Raw genomic sequence first — 15,344 nt, 5'->3', positions numbered from 1 at the left:
GTGGGAGGATGGGTTAGCCTGGTGATGGGTATTAAAGAGGGCACGTACTGCATGGAGCACTGGGTGTTATACGCAAACAGTGAATCATGGAACACTACATCAAAAACTAATGATGTAATGTATGGTGATTAAGATAACAATAAAATTTATGGGCGCCTGGGTGGCTCAGTTGGTTAAGCGACTGCCTTCGGCTCAGGTCATGATCCTGGAGTCCCGGGAGCGAGTCCCGCATCGGGCTCCCTGCTTAGCAGGGAGTCTGCTTCTCCTTCTGACCCTCCCCCCGTCTCATGTGCTCTCTCTCTCAAATAAATAAATAAAATCTTTAAAAAAAAAAAAAAGATAACAATAAAATTAAAAAAAAAATGGAAGGAAAAAAAAAATTCCTTTGGAAACTTCCTTTATCTCTACCCCCCTCAAGATATATGTTGGCAAACATCCCCCAAGCATACGGCCCACAGATATACATCTGAAGTGTCTCGTGACTAGGGTTTTATTAGATGGTAATAAATGAAATTTTCCTAACAATAACTAGCCCCCTCAAGGTCCTGGAAACCTTGCTTCCAAAATTCCTTAGAGACTTACACTATCCCTAACCTCCTCCCAACTTGAAAGTGACGGTGACCCGTCACAACCCCTCTCTGTCCTCATGCTTTAATAAAACCACCTTTTAGCACCAAAGATGTCTCAAGAATTATTTCTTGACCATTTGCTCCGAACCCCATTTCCACAGCACCGAAGATTTAGTGAAGAGGATAGCATAGTGGCTAAAATCCACCTCTGTTACTTGTCAGTAGTTGTGATCCTGGGCAAGCTACCCAACCTCCCTGTGCCTCAGTTTCCTTGCCATAATATAGGCACATGGAGAGAGCAAAATGGAGTCTCTCATGTCAAGCAGGAGCCTGTGTCAAGCAATGACGCAAGCAGTTAAGGTACTGAAGCTAGGAGATATCGGAGATATCGCTGGGACCAACATCAGCTGACACCCCAGCATTGATAATGAGCAGAACCAGAGGAGGTTTGCAGGGTTCCAAGACCAGTTAAATCCCTTTCAAAAAGGGGAGGAATTTGGCAGCAAACTGTCAGACCAAATAATCCCCAAACAGAACCGAGAGCCTTCACTGCTGGAACATTAGAAGCAGTAAGTGCTGAGAGCTGACCCGGACCAGACCAAAGCCTTATCTCAACTGCGCGCCCACAGACTGACTTTGTGTTTGGTTCGTTAACTTCCTGTACCCTCTGTTATCTTGTTTGTTGTGTGGCTTGTCTTCTGTCCTGCTCTGTGTGCTATGTAAGAAGCCAAGTTTAATCCCATGGTAAATTGTCATTGAGTTCGGAATCCTGAACCTGCTTTAGAATTGTGATTTAACTTTGCTTTATGATTGAATAAAGCTGACATTGTGGAAAGACACAACTCGTGTGCGTCTTCACAGCATGCTCATGACAGCACGCTAATGGTAACTCCACCATAGTTTTCTTGTGAGGGTTAAATGAATTAACATTTGAGAAGTACTTGAAATAATGCGAGACACATAGTAAGTGCTATAAAATGTTTAGTAAGTAAATGAAATATGAGGCTTAAGAATTTCCCATCCAACTCATGCTATCCCTCCTTATGAAGAAAGTCCTGTCGTATATGTAATGGCACATTATGAGAGAGAGAGAGACAGGGAGACGGGATGAGGGGAGAGAGAGAAGAGAGTGCTCTTCCTGGTGACAGTAGAAGATAGTAGTAAAGACAATAAGCTCATATTGCAGTGGCAAGAATTAGCCTCTGAGATAAGGAAGAATTTACTGACAGTAAGAGGTGTCAGATACAGTTCAGATAATGAGGATGACATGTTTTCTTCCCCATAAAGAGTATTTTCAGAAGACTAATATAAGCAGATTGTGATGAAGGTGCTCATAGAAAATCAGAAAACCTCTCAAGACCTCTTGTTGTAATTTTTAAACTCTGATAATATATTTTTCAACTTTTATCCTGATGTCACTGGTCACTTTTTCCATTAAAATAGAATATATGCCCTTCCAACTTTTTAGGCACTTTCAAAAATCCTAGACTAAAATGATTTTCAGCTGCCTTTATGGCTGCGCTATGGTCCATTTCAACCAAATATAACAATAATTCTGGCTGTCATTATTAAGGTCCTAATGATTAAAAGCAGAAAAGGGCTTCAAGCGGCAATAATATAATCTGGACACCGTGGCCCTTCATCTAAGAGCAAATGCCCTTAATTTGAAGACAATATCAAGAATGGGAACCTGAGAAGTGGAATGGAAAGGAAAACAGAAAGACAGGAAAATCATACCTGGGAATAAGGAGTGATGAGTAAACAAAAAGAACAATTACCTCACAATTTCTTTCGCTTCAGTTCCTGCAAAACTAGGCTGAAACATTAGATCACCAGTAAGGCAAACAATTCTGGCTATTCTACCTTGAGAGATTTTTCTACACTTAATATACTTATTATTAGTGAGGGTGCAGAGGTCAAATATGCTTTAATATTTTTACTCACAAACAGAAAGTCTTCATGCCTCAGATTCCTTATTTCATGTCCTGATATTTCAAGGTACAGAAACCACATCCTTTAGAGTTACCATGTCAGATTCCTACTCTACACAGGGAAGAGTTAGTAGACTTACACTCCTCCTGTTTACTCCTTGACAGAGTGTATTTTAACTACTTTTCTGAAATTCTGGACTATTGATACATTGGTGAGAAGTCATTCTGAGGTATATATGGTTTTAGATTACCTTATTAATGAGCAACTATTTGAATAGTACTTACTAGATACATAATGAATCATTGTCCTTTTTTGTTGTTGCTGTGTCTTAAACAGGCTTGGATAATGATTTGCTGTAAAGTCTGACTGCATCACCTGCTACAGTGGAAGACATCAGGCAGTCATGAATTTGTGCCCAGAAAACTGTGGCCCAGGACACATTTATTTTTAGTTATATTTGACTTTCTCTTTCTTCATTTTTCCCTATCCTTTCTCTCACCATTTTCAGGATCCTTCTGTTATCCTTTAATTGCCAAAAGCTATGGATGGCTCAGAATTTTCATCAAGTAATAGGGATCTTATTCAGTAATGTGTCATTTGTTGTTGAGTGTCATACTTCTAGCAGAAAAGATGTCAAAATATGATAATGAAGAAGCAGCATTTACGGCCATGGAAAATTAGTTATGTCCCCTTTGTCATAGACCAGAGCCATCCTCTGCTCAAACTGGGGTTTGATCTTCATAGGCAGCACTGAACATCAACTGAACATTTACAAGGCATGATGGGAGATAAGCAAAACCCTGTGTTCATCATAGGGTTTCAACTTTTTAAAAATTTTTTTAAAGATTTTATTCATTTATTTGTTGGAGAGAGAAAGAGAGAGCACGCGTGCACAAACAAGCGGGGGAGTGGCAGGCAGAAGGAGAAGCAGGCTCCCTCCTGAGCAGGGAACCTGATACAGGACTCGATCCCAGGATCCTGGGATCATGACCTGAGCCAAAGGCAGGTGCTCAACCAACTGAGCCACCCAGACATCCCAATTTTTAAATTTTTTGAGAGAGAGAGAGAGAGAAAGCAAGTGTGTGTGCAAGTAGGGGGAGAGGCAGAGGGGGAGAGAGAGAGAGAGAGAGAATCTTAAGCAGGCTCCATGTCCAGCATGGATCCTGACATGGGGCTTGGGGCTTGATCTCCCAACCCTGACATCATGACCTGAGCTGAAATCAAGAGCTGGACGCTTAACTGACTAAGCCACCGAGATACCCCACGAATGTTTCAACTTAATGTCTTTCTCTCCCTGTCCTCAGAGTCACAATCTTAAGACTACAGAAATGTGAAATTCTATACACATTTCTACATTCCATTGTTGGTAGCCTCTTTATTCCATCTCTCCGCTAAGATTTTCTACTGTCTGAAATTGGCCACTCTTCTCAAATACCAGGGCCACATGATTGAGACTTTGTCAACTCAGTATTTTGCTTTTGATTTTAATTTTAACCCAATTAAAATGGGTTATCTTTTCCCCAAAACTATGCACTTAAACAACTTCCTACTTTGATATGCCTTATTAATTGAAATCTAAACAAAACTAATTCCACATCCCAGTTTTCTAAGATGTCTTTCTTTCTCCAAGAAACCACTGCCAACCACATACCTAAAAAGAAATTACATATCTTTATGTTCCTAGTTTTGAGAAAGCATCATATTCAGGAGCATTTTATGACTAGCCTACATGTTAGAAAGAAATTGAAACAGTTGTCAATTAAAAAAAAGGAAAACATAAACACACACACACACATACCAATCACCATTAGCACTATATTCTGCACTTAAGTTTATCCACTCCACACCAACATATCACAACTAAGATAAACAGGGTCATTAAAGAACTTGAAAAAATAGCTTGCTTAATAAAACTGTACCATAGAGAAGGCTGTTTGAATAAGTTCTCCTATTTCTAATAAATTCACATTGGCCAAGTTTTCACTATGTACTTCACGTACTAGATAATTTTTGATTTCCTCCCTAATTCCATATGTATTATTGCTGGTGGTTTACCAAAAATCTCATCCATTTTCAAGGTTTTATAAAGTTTTATAAAGTACTCTCCTGCTGTTTATTTCACACCTAACGTAATTCCTTCTTTATGATGCTCTGTTTAGTTACCTTGGCAATGATATCATAACATAGCAGAAACACCTGTCATTGCAAGATGATTCCTGCTTAATATTAAGCTGGAGTTAACCTCATTTCTCTATACATATGGAAAAATGTTATTTGACATAGATTTCACACTGAGAAAAGTCCGCAAACCTATTTTTCCTTTATTATTCATATATGATCTGGGGGTAAGTTCTGATTTCAGAAATAAATACGAATGGTTATATACTTTTGTCAGGAAATGAAAGATGTTATATTATAGGCAAGAAATTTACTATCTAACTTGTTAAAATACATACCGATTATTTTTTAGTTATCTGCTACTTTCTGTCAGAATCACTTTAAAATGACATCAAAAGAGCTCATATTTTGTTCCAAGGTATAAAGAACATATTTTCATTTAAAATGATACAGTGTGGGGAAAAGCATCGTTTTTAGAGTTAGGCATACCTGATTTGCTGATTTTTGAAATACAGTAAGTCAATTTAGCTTTCTAGGCTTAAGTCTTCTCCTCTATAAATTAAGGACAATAATAGTTAACATGATATATATGTAAAAATATAAATAGATACATGGCTAAAAGAGATGATTTATGTAGAGTAGCTAGCATAGTGCTTGATATTTAATGAGAGGCTGAATTAAATTCCCTCCCACATACTCAGCTTACAAATTTTAAAATAGTGATCTCTTAGAAAACATACACAATTTTAAAAGACCCACTAAACTAAGGCAAATGTAGAATTTAATTTTTAATAATTGTTTAAGAAGTGTGATGTAAAATATTTTATGAAAAGTATATAAATTATAAATATTTTTACTACTAGAGTGTTAGAACTTGAAGGAGGTTTATAGCCCACCTAATTCAATGCCCATCATCACTTCCCAGGAAAAGAAACTATTTAAAATAGATAAAAAGAAATTTAGATTATTTGCCCCCAGTGACACATTTAACTAACAGTTCAACTAAGGTGATATCAGACCATTTTAACCCAAGACTAGTGACTTACCCTTTTTATCACCAGCCTCCTTTATGCCAACGCTACTCTAAACACATTAAATTCTGAAAAACATATATTTAAGATATAACACCAGGAATTATTTTTCACTATCTTTAAATGCCTATTTAAAATTTTAAAATGTCGGCATTTAGTCTTCCATGGGCTATTTAAATTGTGTAGTAAAGTTTAAGTAATTTTAGGGGCGCCTGGGTGGCTCAGTCGGTTGGGCGTCTGCCTTCGGCTCAGGTCATGATCCCAGGGTCCTGGGATCGAGCCCCGCATCGGGCTCCCTGCTCCGCGGGAAGCCTGCTTCTCCCTCTCCCACTCCCCCTACTTGTGTTCCCTCTCTCGCTGTGTCTCTCTCTGTCAAATAAATAAATAATCTTTAAAAAAAAAAAAAGTTTAAGTAATTTTATAAAATGTCAAAATGTGAGGAAAAATTACTTAGGACCCCCTACATTCCTCTTTGTTTGAAAGAAATTTTTACTCTTTCCAATATTAGGCATATTGGCCACCATTCGACACTATCATCCTCTGGGAAAATAATTTTTTAATGATAGATTTGTCTAAAAATGTAGCCTCTAATTTACCAAATGTGATAATAATGGATTCTAAGACCTACTAGTCATTGATTTAAGTACTCATAGCTTCGAAGTATATTTAAACTTTTTTGGGGTTAGGGAATTGAGAAAATGAATAGCATAGGAAGTTGCTTGGGAGCTATTCTCTATTAACAGCACCCTGATGACCATACACAGCTGACCTGCACTGTATCACTGGTGCAGGACAAGGGTTAGCATTTTACTTATATAATTCCTGACATACATCTCTTAGGCCATATCACTTGTCAGTGAATCTTTATCCAAACTCCATAATTGTATTATTTGACAGCTAACTTTTTAATGGTTTCAAATAGTTAAACTCTCTAATAATGAAAACATTCATGAAAAATTACCTATTCCTAGAAGATGTGCAGAACAGTCTTCAAGATATTGTTGGCAATATTGGAATTCACACCCACCCCAAAATACAAGATATAGATAACCTACTGCTCATCAAATGGCAAATTAGTAAACCATCAAGTTTTTTCTGTTATTCTTAGGAAGGAGAGGGAACATCATCACCCTAAGGAATGATTCCTCTCTCCTCGTTGGCTTGTTCCCAACTTTCTTTTCGCACATCAAAACTCTGGTGAGGACTATTCACTTTTACTGAGCAGTATATCTTCTCATCTATATGACAACAGGGAAATAGTTATACTTTATATATTACCTAAATGTTGGTAGCTCTTAAGGACAGAGATACAAATAGGAAATAAGATGGTTCCTTGATCTTTGATAACCTGACGATGGGAAACCTACCTCTGGGTGCCTTAATTCCTGATCTGAACATCTCTGGGCTCTGAGAGGTCCAAGAGCGCTGCCACACATAGCAGGGATCTGCTTTCTTGTTTGAGAAATGAGGGCACCTTTTCCCACAAACTCAAACGAAATACCAATAGCCACTATAAGGAGCTTAAGACATTAAGTTTTAAGTATAATAATCAAACCAGGTGGAAATATCAAACCATAATGTATCATACTATGTAATAAGGATATTTGCTCTCCCTAATGCTTTGTAACTTCTTCCAGGCAACATAATAAAGCATTCTGTAAAAATTCTAAATGTGCTGAAATAACTTAAACCGATTAGCTATTTAGATATCCTCACCACAGGCTGCTTTTTCTCCATTTAACTGTTGATGCTACTCACATAATTTCTGATTTCATTCTGTTACTAGTAGACAGGATTACACATAAACTAGAGCAACAGTGTTTCTTGCTGGCAATGACACATTTAAAAACAGTGATGTAAAAGGAAGAAAATAATCTTTTTTTCTAAGGAAAAAAAGCAGATAGCCCATGATTTTTTTAAAATCAAAATGTCACAATTAAGGAAGTCTTCACTGTTTATTATAGATCACTAATTAGGACAGTTTGCTAAACCAGTATAGCTCCACTTAGTCCCAAATCAGATTTCATAAAAATGAGAAACATTTTTCCTCTAGCATAGCATGAAGGGACGCTGTCCCAGTTTGTATCTATCCCACAAAAGTAAATACAAATAAATTAACTTGTTTCCTTCATTACTATTTATGCACTACCTTAAACCAATCTTCAAATTTCTTACCTTATCTAAAATGAAGGCCTTTTATTTATTTTAAACTCAGACTTTAAGTAATTTGAAGAATGTAACTAAAAATGTTTTCTTGATTAATTTGGAAAGGTAGATGGATTTGTATTTGATCTGTGATTTCTTAAAATAATTTATTAAAACAGCAATGCACACATGAGGGAAATACATTCTTTTTTGAAAAAAAACAATAAAAATAAAGAATTAAAAATAAACAAAGATTAGAATTCAAATCTGAAATTTGCCTTTCATCCAATATCTGATAACTATTATGATCTAGTTCATTCATTTAATGTTCAACGAATATTAGTCAGTGTCTATTAAGTACCAGGTATTAATCAGGCCATAGGAAAGCAAGTCCCCATTATCACAAAGCTTATAATCTAGTGGAAAGAAGCAGGCAGTAAAAAGATACACTGACAATACATGCTATGTTAGGTACTGCTATAAGAAACATAAATTGGAAGAAAGGGCCAGGGAGGGGCAGGGGTAGAAGGCGGGAGTGCTTTTTTAGGAGTTTTCAGGAAGGACATCTCTAATGAGGAACCAACTGAACTAAGGCATAGCTGTGGGTCAGACTGATAAAGGAAGAACATTCCAGGAATAGGAAACTGCAAGTGTAGGCCTTGCTTGGTTTGTGAACAGCAAAGAGGCCAGTGTGTAGAGGGCATTATGTGAAGGGGATTGTAATAGGAAATGAGATCAAGTTGGGAGAGGGTGGTGGAGAGGCAGTTCTTGCAGGGCTGTATAGGTCCTGATATAGCCCAGTCTCTCCTCATACGCAGCTTCCAACACTGTATACTCTGGGTGTATGTGTGTGAGTTATACATACCTACACACATGTGTATGTACATATGTATATGAGTTTTTATTTAGCTATTATAAAATACAATACTGTTCATATGCAATTTCCCTAGAATTTAAAAATATAAAAGTAGGATTGCTCATGGTAAACTCATTTTAAATGTTGACATGTGCTAAAGAATTCCTTCAAAACAAGCTGGACTAAAACAAACAAACAAACAAACAAACAAGCCGGACTGACTCTCACCAGAAAAATATGAAAATAGCCATTTTCTCAAAATCCCCAACCAACACCCAATGTCATTGGTCTTCTGCTTTTTTGTTGAGCTCATGGTGAAATGATACTTTATTGCACATTATAGTTGGTCTTCATTAATGTGTTTCTGTGCTCTTTGAAATATGCCTTATGTGAATTTTCTCTGTATATATATATATTTTTGCTGGATTATACTTCTGTTTTCAAGAATGCTTATTTGGTTTTGTTTTGCCTCCCTTGCTCTCACCCCAATCCTGATTTAACCAATGTCAACAGACAGATGTGTATCCCTACTCAGCTTCCTCCTTGTTCAATAAAAACATATGTGAGCCTATTTTCAAATATATATATATATATATATATATATATATATAATTGTTTGATTTTCATTTATTTAAATAGTCTAGAAAAGGTAATGCATAGAGAAAAAAAGTAGATTAGTGGTGCTGGAGCTGGGGTCAGGAATGGGGATTAATTACAAATGGGCACGAGGCATCCTATTGGGGGAATGAAAATATTATAAACTGATTCACGATGATGGCTGCACCACTCAGTAAAGTTACTAAGAAACACTGAATCCTACATTTCAAAGCAATGAATTTTATATGTATATTATATCTCAAGTTGGTTTAAAAAAAGAAATATACACATTACTCAGCAACTTTTTTAAAAATAATATGTCATTGATATCCTTACAACTTAGTAGAGTCTCAAAGTCAAACTTTTTTGTACTTTTTATACACACATACACATACATGCACAGATTCACATATGATTTTGCATCACTTAGATCATATATACACTTTAATTTGGGCACACATCTTTGCACCTTAATTTTACCACAGAAGAGCAATACAACAAGGCTCTGAAAGCAAAACAAAATGAGTAGACAAAACATAGATTAAGAAAAAATATATATTTGCAATGCATTTAACAAATAAAATGCTAATGTATTTAATATACAGAGTACTTACAAATTGACAAGAAAAAGACAAACCAACAGAAAAATGAATAAAGGATGTGAATAAGCAATTCTCAGAAAATCAAACCCAAATGGCCCCAAATACATGAAATAATACATAAGCTTAATGAAAATCAAACTAATATAATAAATTAATAATCAAATGTTAACTTACATGCATTATGTTGACAGGAATCAAAAAGAACATTAGTATTTATTACTGGTGCATATATGGGGAAAATGTATTATCAAACATTTCTGAATTATTAAAGTGGTTTTGGAAAGTAGTTTGGAAAATCTATTATTTGGAATATTATTTCCAAGATATAAAACATAAGAATGTAAGGATATATACCTAAGGATATTCACTGTAGTGTTCTTAGCATGAAAAAACCCTGAAACAATAAGAATATTGAATAAATTATGGTACATACCAATTGGGTTTTGCCACATTTATTTTATATTTAGCCACCTTACTAAATTTCTCATTTTCATTTTGGTATACAATCCTAGTTAGCAATAAGATACCTTTTTTTTCTTTCCACATTTATGCAAGTTATTTTATTTTCTTATTACATTCACCAAAATGTCTAAGACTAAATTAAATAATAATAGTAATTATCCCAAGCTCTAATATTTATTGATATGGTTTTAGTGTTTCATCAGTAAGAATAATAATTGCTGTTAGCTTTTGGTAAATATTCCTATTCATATTTAAAAGACTTTATTATATTTCTAGCTTTCCTACATTTTAATTAGAAATGACTGTCAATTTTATCATATACTTCTGAAGCATTTATTTACTGATATGATTATATGATTTTCTCCTTTACTTGTTTGAGCACTGAATTGTGTTGTTAGATTTCCTGCTATTAAACCACCCTTACATTCATATACTAAATGTTACCTGATTATTTTGTTGCATTAAATCTTGGAGTGATTATTTCAGAACAAGTTTGTGGAAGGTAAACTTTCTGAATATTTTTATGTCCCAAATGTATTTATTTTGTACCCATAATTAGTTATCAGAGAGTTCTAGATTCAGAAATCTTTTGTTTCAGAACACTGAAGATATTGCTTGCTTACCTTCAAACATTCTGTCAATGATATGTCAGATAACAATCTGATTTTAATTTCTTTGTATATAAACTTTCCCTTTTTTTCCCCTAAATCCTTTTGGGATTTTTATCTTCATATATAGAGTAACAAAATTTTCACCAAGGCGGTGTCTTTGTGTAATTCTTTTTTCAATAATTTTTCTTAGTACCTGACATATATCCTTTTAATCTCAAGATTCAAGACTTTCAACAATTTGGGAATATTTTCTTCTAGTTTTGTATTTATGTCCTCCATTTCCTCTTTTCTCATTTTCTGCAGCTCCTATTAATTGTAATTAGAATTCCTTGATTAAGTATCTATGACTAATTCTTCTTTCTTTTTCTTTCTTTCTTAAGCCTTTTATTGTGAAATATAACACACATACAGCCAGGTGCACAGAATATAAATGTACAGCTTAGTACATTATTGTAACATCAGTGTAACACTCACCCAAGGCACAAAATAAAACATTGCCATGAATTTTATGACCTTGTATGACTAATTCTTCTAACATACTTTTTATTTGCCTTTTGCTCTTCATTCAGTGAAATATGTTTATTTTATAGATCACTGATTCAGTCCTCAGCTCTGTCTGCTCTATTCATCAGTTCCACTGACTTTTAAAAATGATTTTTGCAAAGTGTTTTAATTCCTAACTCATCCTTATCCACTCATAGTCCCTTTCCATAGCAAAGTGTTTTTATTTAATGTATGCTAATCTGTCTTTGAGTTATATCAAATCTCACTTAATCATCTCTGTTCATTCTGGCATAAATTTCTTCTGCAGATCATCAGGTTATTTCCTAAGGGTCCCCATCTTCTAAACAGGAGAGTTTACTGTTCAGTGTATGTGGGGGGAGTGCATTGACTGGCTGGCTTTGTTTCCCCTTCTTGAGCATATAATGGGCCTGGAAAATGGCAATACCACTCACCTGTACCCAAACACACAAAAACATTTCCCAGTTTTTCACTTTTCAAAACAACATTGACTGTTATCTGATAGTGGAATGCTCTTGTGAATTTCCTTCAAATGTAGATGTTTTGCTTCTCCTCTCCTATCCATGTCAACTTTGTATACCAAGTTACTTCAGGCTCCATGATTCCCTCTCAGACCCTGACACCTATTCTAAGCACCTTCCTCAAATAAGTAAATTTTCTTAGAGTACAGTCCTCAAGTGTTAAAGTGTTAGTCTGGAACTTAACAGTCAAATATGTTCCTGCCTTGTTTTCTTAATTGTACATGTATAGAAGTAGAGTTGGGAGGTGAGGTGAACTCAAATGTCCTTGACATTATGAGTGATGTTTGATTAATTGCACTGATAGTTTTCCCCTTTTATATTTATATTGGCTAGCGCCTAACATAATAATTAATTCTCTAGCTTTATCTTGGTAATAATTTTTCTGTTGCTTGTGTTTAGGGCTGGCATATTGTTTGCTTTTGTTAATTGTTTTGGATCTTCTATCTTTCAAGAGTATCTAAAAAGTTAGGGTCTGCTAATCAAACATCTTACATTCTAGCTTTGTTCTGAATTTGTTTGTATTTTAATTTTTCTCTTATTTAAAATAATTTTAGGTAGCTAGACAGGTGTTTGTATGTGTGTTCTCTTCAGGATCTTGATCTAGTCTTCTGTAATGTATATTCATCATTATAATTTTAATAAAATTTTTTTACTTGAACTAAATAAACTTATACTAAGTATCTCATTCTTGAAAGCCTCCTTGATCTCCCCCCAAACTGAGTCAATCAATTCCTTTCTTTCTCCTGCTTTAACTTAATCAAAACATGTACAGTATCTATGACCCTTATTAGTATTCATTTATCTACCCATCATGTCTTTGAGACTAGGGACAATGTCAGTAATTTTTTTCTTTTTAGAACCAAATTATTGAAGTCTAAGTGATCCAGTTTTATTATATCACCACCAAATGTGACAATGGATTACAAAATAACTAGACAAGACAACCATTTATTAGGAATTTATAATGTGTATCATGTTAAGCATATTATAAATGCTAGTAATCATCCCCAAAACACTGAGAATAGGGAATCTCATCCCACTTATAAATGAGAAAGTGAGGCTCAGCATGGTTAAGTAGATCATCCTAAGTCACGCAACTTATAAGTACAAAAGCCAGGTTTTAATTCTGCTATACTTCTAAGCTCTGGCTCTTAACTCTGTTTTTTTGTATTTTCCTAGATAATAATATCAATATTAAAACATATTAAGATGTCAAAACCCCAACCCCAAATCAATCTATACAAGCTAATGCTTTAAGAATAATGACATAAAGCTATGTGAAATACTGAAAATGTGGGAAAATTTAAAATTTATATATATATATATACACACACACATATACATGTATACACATATCACAAGAAAAATTCAAAATATTAGAGTATATATTTATTTTTCGATGTGAAGGTAAGGTATAAATATCAATGTATAAAGTAAAACTACAGGGGCACCTTGGTGGCACAGTCTGCTAAGCATCCAACTCTTGATTTTGGCTCAGGTCATTATCTCAGGGTCCTGGGATTTAGCCCTGTATCAGGCTCCTTGCTCAGCGAGGAGTATGCTTGAGATTCTCTCTCTCTCTCTCTCTCAAATAAATAAATCTTAAAAAAATAAGTGAAGCTATAAACAACCAGAACCATAATGAATAAATTATATTAATTACTAAAGATTTATCCTTTGGATCACAATTTGTTTTTGTTACATTGTCATTTTTGCCATGTAGGATACAAATCTTTCCAAAGTATATAACACACTTGTAATACTGTCATAAAAGGAAGATATTGGGAATGACAAATATAATGTTACAATTACTATTTATTGAAGGCCTAATATAAGCAAAACACTATATGTACATTATCAACAATTCTTATACTAACCCAGAAAAAAAGACATTAACTCTACTTTGCAAAGGAGAAAACAGAGGCACTGAGAGTTCAAATAGCCTGCCTAAAGTTTTCCAGCTAATGAGTATGCAAGCCAGCATCTAAGCCCAGGTCTGGTTGACTCCATATCCTACCCTAAGTATTCTTAATGCCCTTGGAAGATAGCAAGGGAAAGACCTGGATTTCTATTATGCACTAGGTATCCTGCTAGGAAACTTGCTCACCTGCTTTTTTTTTATTTTTATTTTTTTACTTCATTTAAGGAGGTAGTTTCTTTGACGGCCTCACGGATGAGAAAACTTAGTTGCAGAAAACTTAAGTGCCATCCACAGCCAGTAGTGAAGGAACTAGGATTTGAAACTACTCTGACTCCAAATTCCATATTCTTTTCTCTCTCTAGAGCTATCCCTGTAAGGAGTAGATACATTTGCACATGCTACAACCCCTGAGAATTGTAAATTCTCAAGTCCATTTGAGATGCACAAGAGGTCAGCTGGATTGTGAATGTTATAGACCCAGACTGCTATATTTTTAAATTCTTGTGTCTGTTTTTCTAGTTTTGATTATCTACTGAAGATACCAGATACTTCTTACCACGATACCGGCTAAACTAGAGTAGGCTCTCTTTTTTCTTCTAATTCAATTTTACAAATTTGAAGACTAGCAATAAAATCCAGCTTTTTAAAGAGCTATGAATAACCTAAGAGCGCACTAGGATCTCTTATGAATTAATAGCATGGGTTTAATTGTTTAGATGCGGTCAAAGTATTTATGAAATTTCACTCATCTTTTGCCTACTTCCTGGTTTTTACCTGTTTTTTCAGAAACGTGAAGTTGGTAGAAGGCTGAATTTGGATAAATGAGGTGTTACTTGATCACTAAACCACTTTTCATGCTTAGGATATAACATGATAGTATGCAACAATATTATTATTGTAGCTTGGATCAGTGCTACTTGAAGTGTGGCCCATGAATAGGCATCACCTGAGGATTTCTAGAAATGCAGATTTCTAGGCCATATCCTAAACCTACCAAATCAAAATTTCTGGGGGAGAGGCCTAAAAATCTTCATTTAAATCAGCTCTTCAAGTGGTTTGTTTGCATTGCCCTGGATTTTAAGGTGCCCAGATTTTTCATAACAGACTTTTCCAAGTGAAGCATGGAATAATTCAAGATGACCTTGAGTAATTGCACTGTGACTCAATTTCCTCATCTGTCACATGAAAATAATAATAAGGCTGTCTAATTAAATAAAAATATATAGACATATAATACACACACACACACACACACACCTGAGAACAGTGACCGCAACAAAATTACGTACTTAATAAACATTAACCCAAAAATGTCTGCCTCCACAACTGGTGATATTTTCAAATGATACACTATGCAAATGAACTTTCATTATGATATTATTGTCGTCACTAATGCTAATTTGGTCACATGTAGGCCTTCATACTACTATTTTATCTTTAAGGATGAACCGAGCCAC

At 34.9% G+C, this 15,344-nt stretch overlaps 1 protein-coding gene across 50 annotated transcripts in view; it reads right to left on the bottom strand.

The window, feature by feature from the left end:
• RIMS1 (regulating synaptic membrane exocytosis 1) overlaps window positions 1-15,344 on the bottom strand; it is a 488,993-nt gene that overhangs the window by 246,054 nt on the left and 227,595 nt on the right. The window lies entirely within an intron of this gene.

The sequence above is a fragment of the Leptonychotes weddellii genome, chromosome 8, assembly GCF_054177405.1.
Source record: "Leptonychotes weddellii isolate Sample4059 chromosome 8, ASM5417740v2, whole genome shotgun sequence".
NCBI classification, from domain to species: domain Eukaryota; kingdom Metazoa; phylum Chordata; class Mammalia; order Carnivora; family Phocidae; genus Leptonychotes; species Leptonychotes weddellii.
This window is presented reverse-complemented; position numbering and strand designations above follow the sequence as displayed.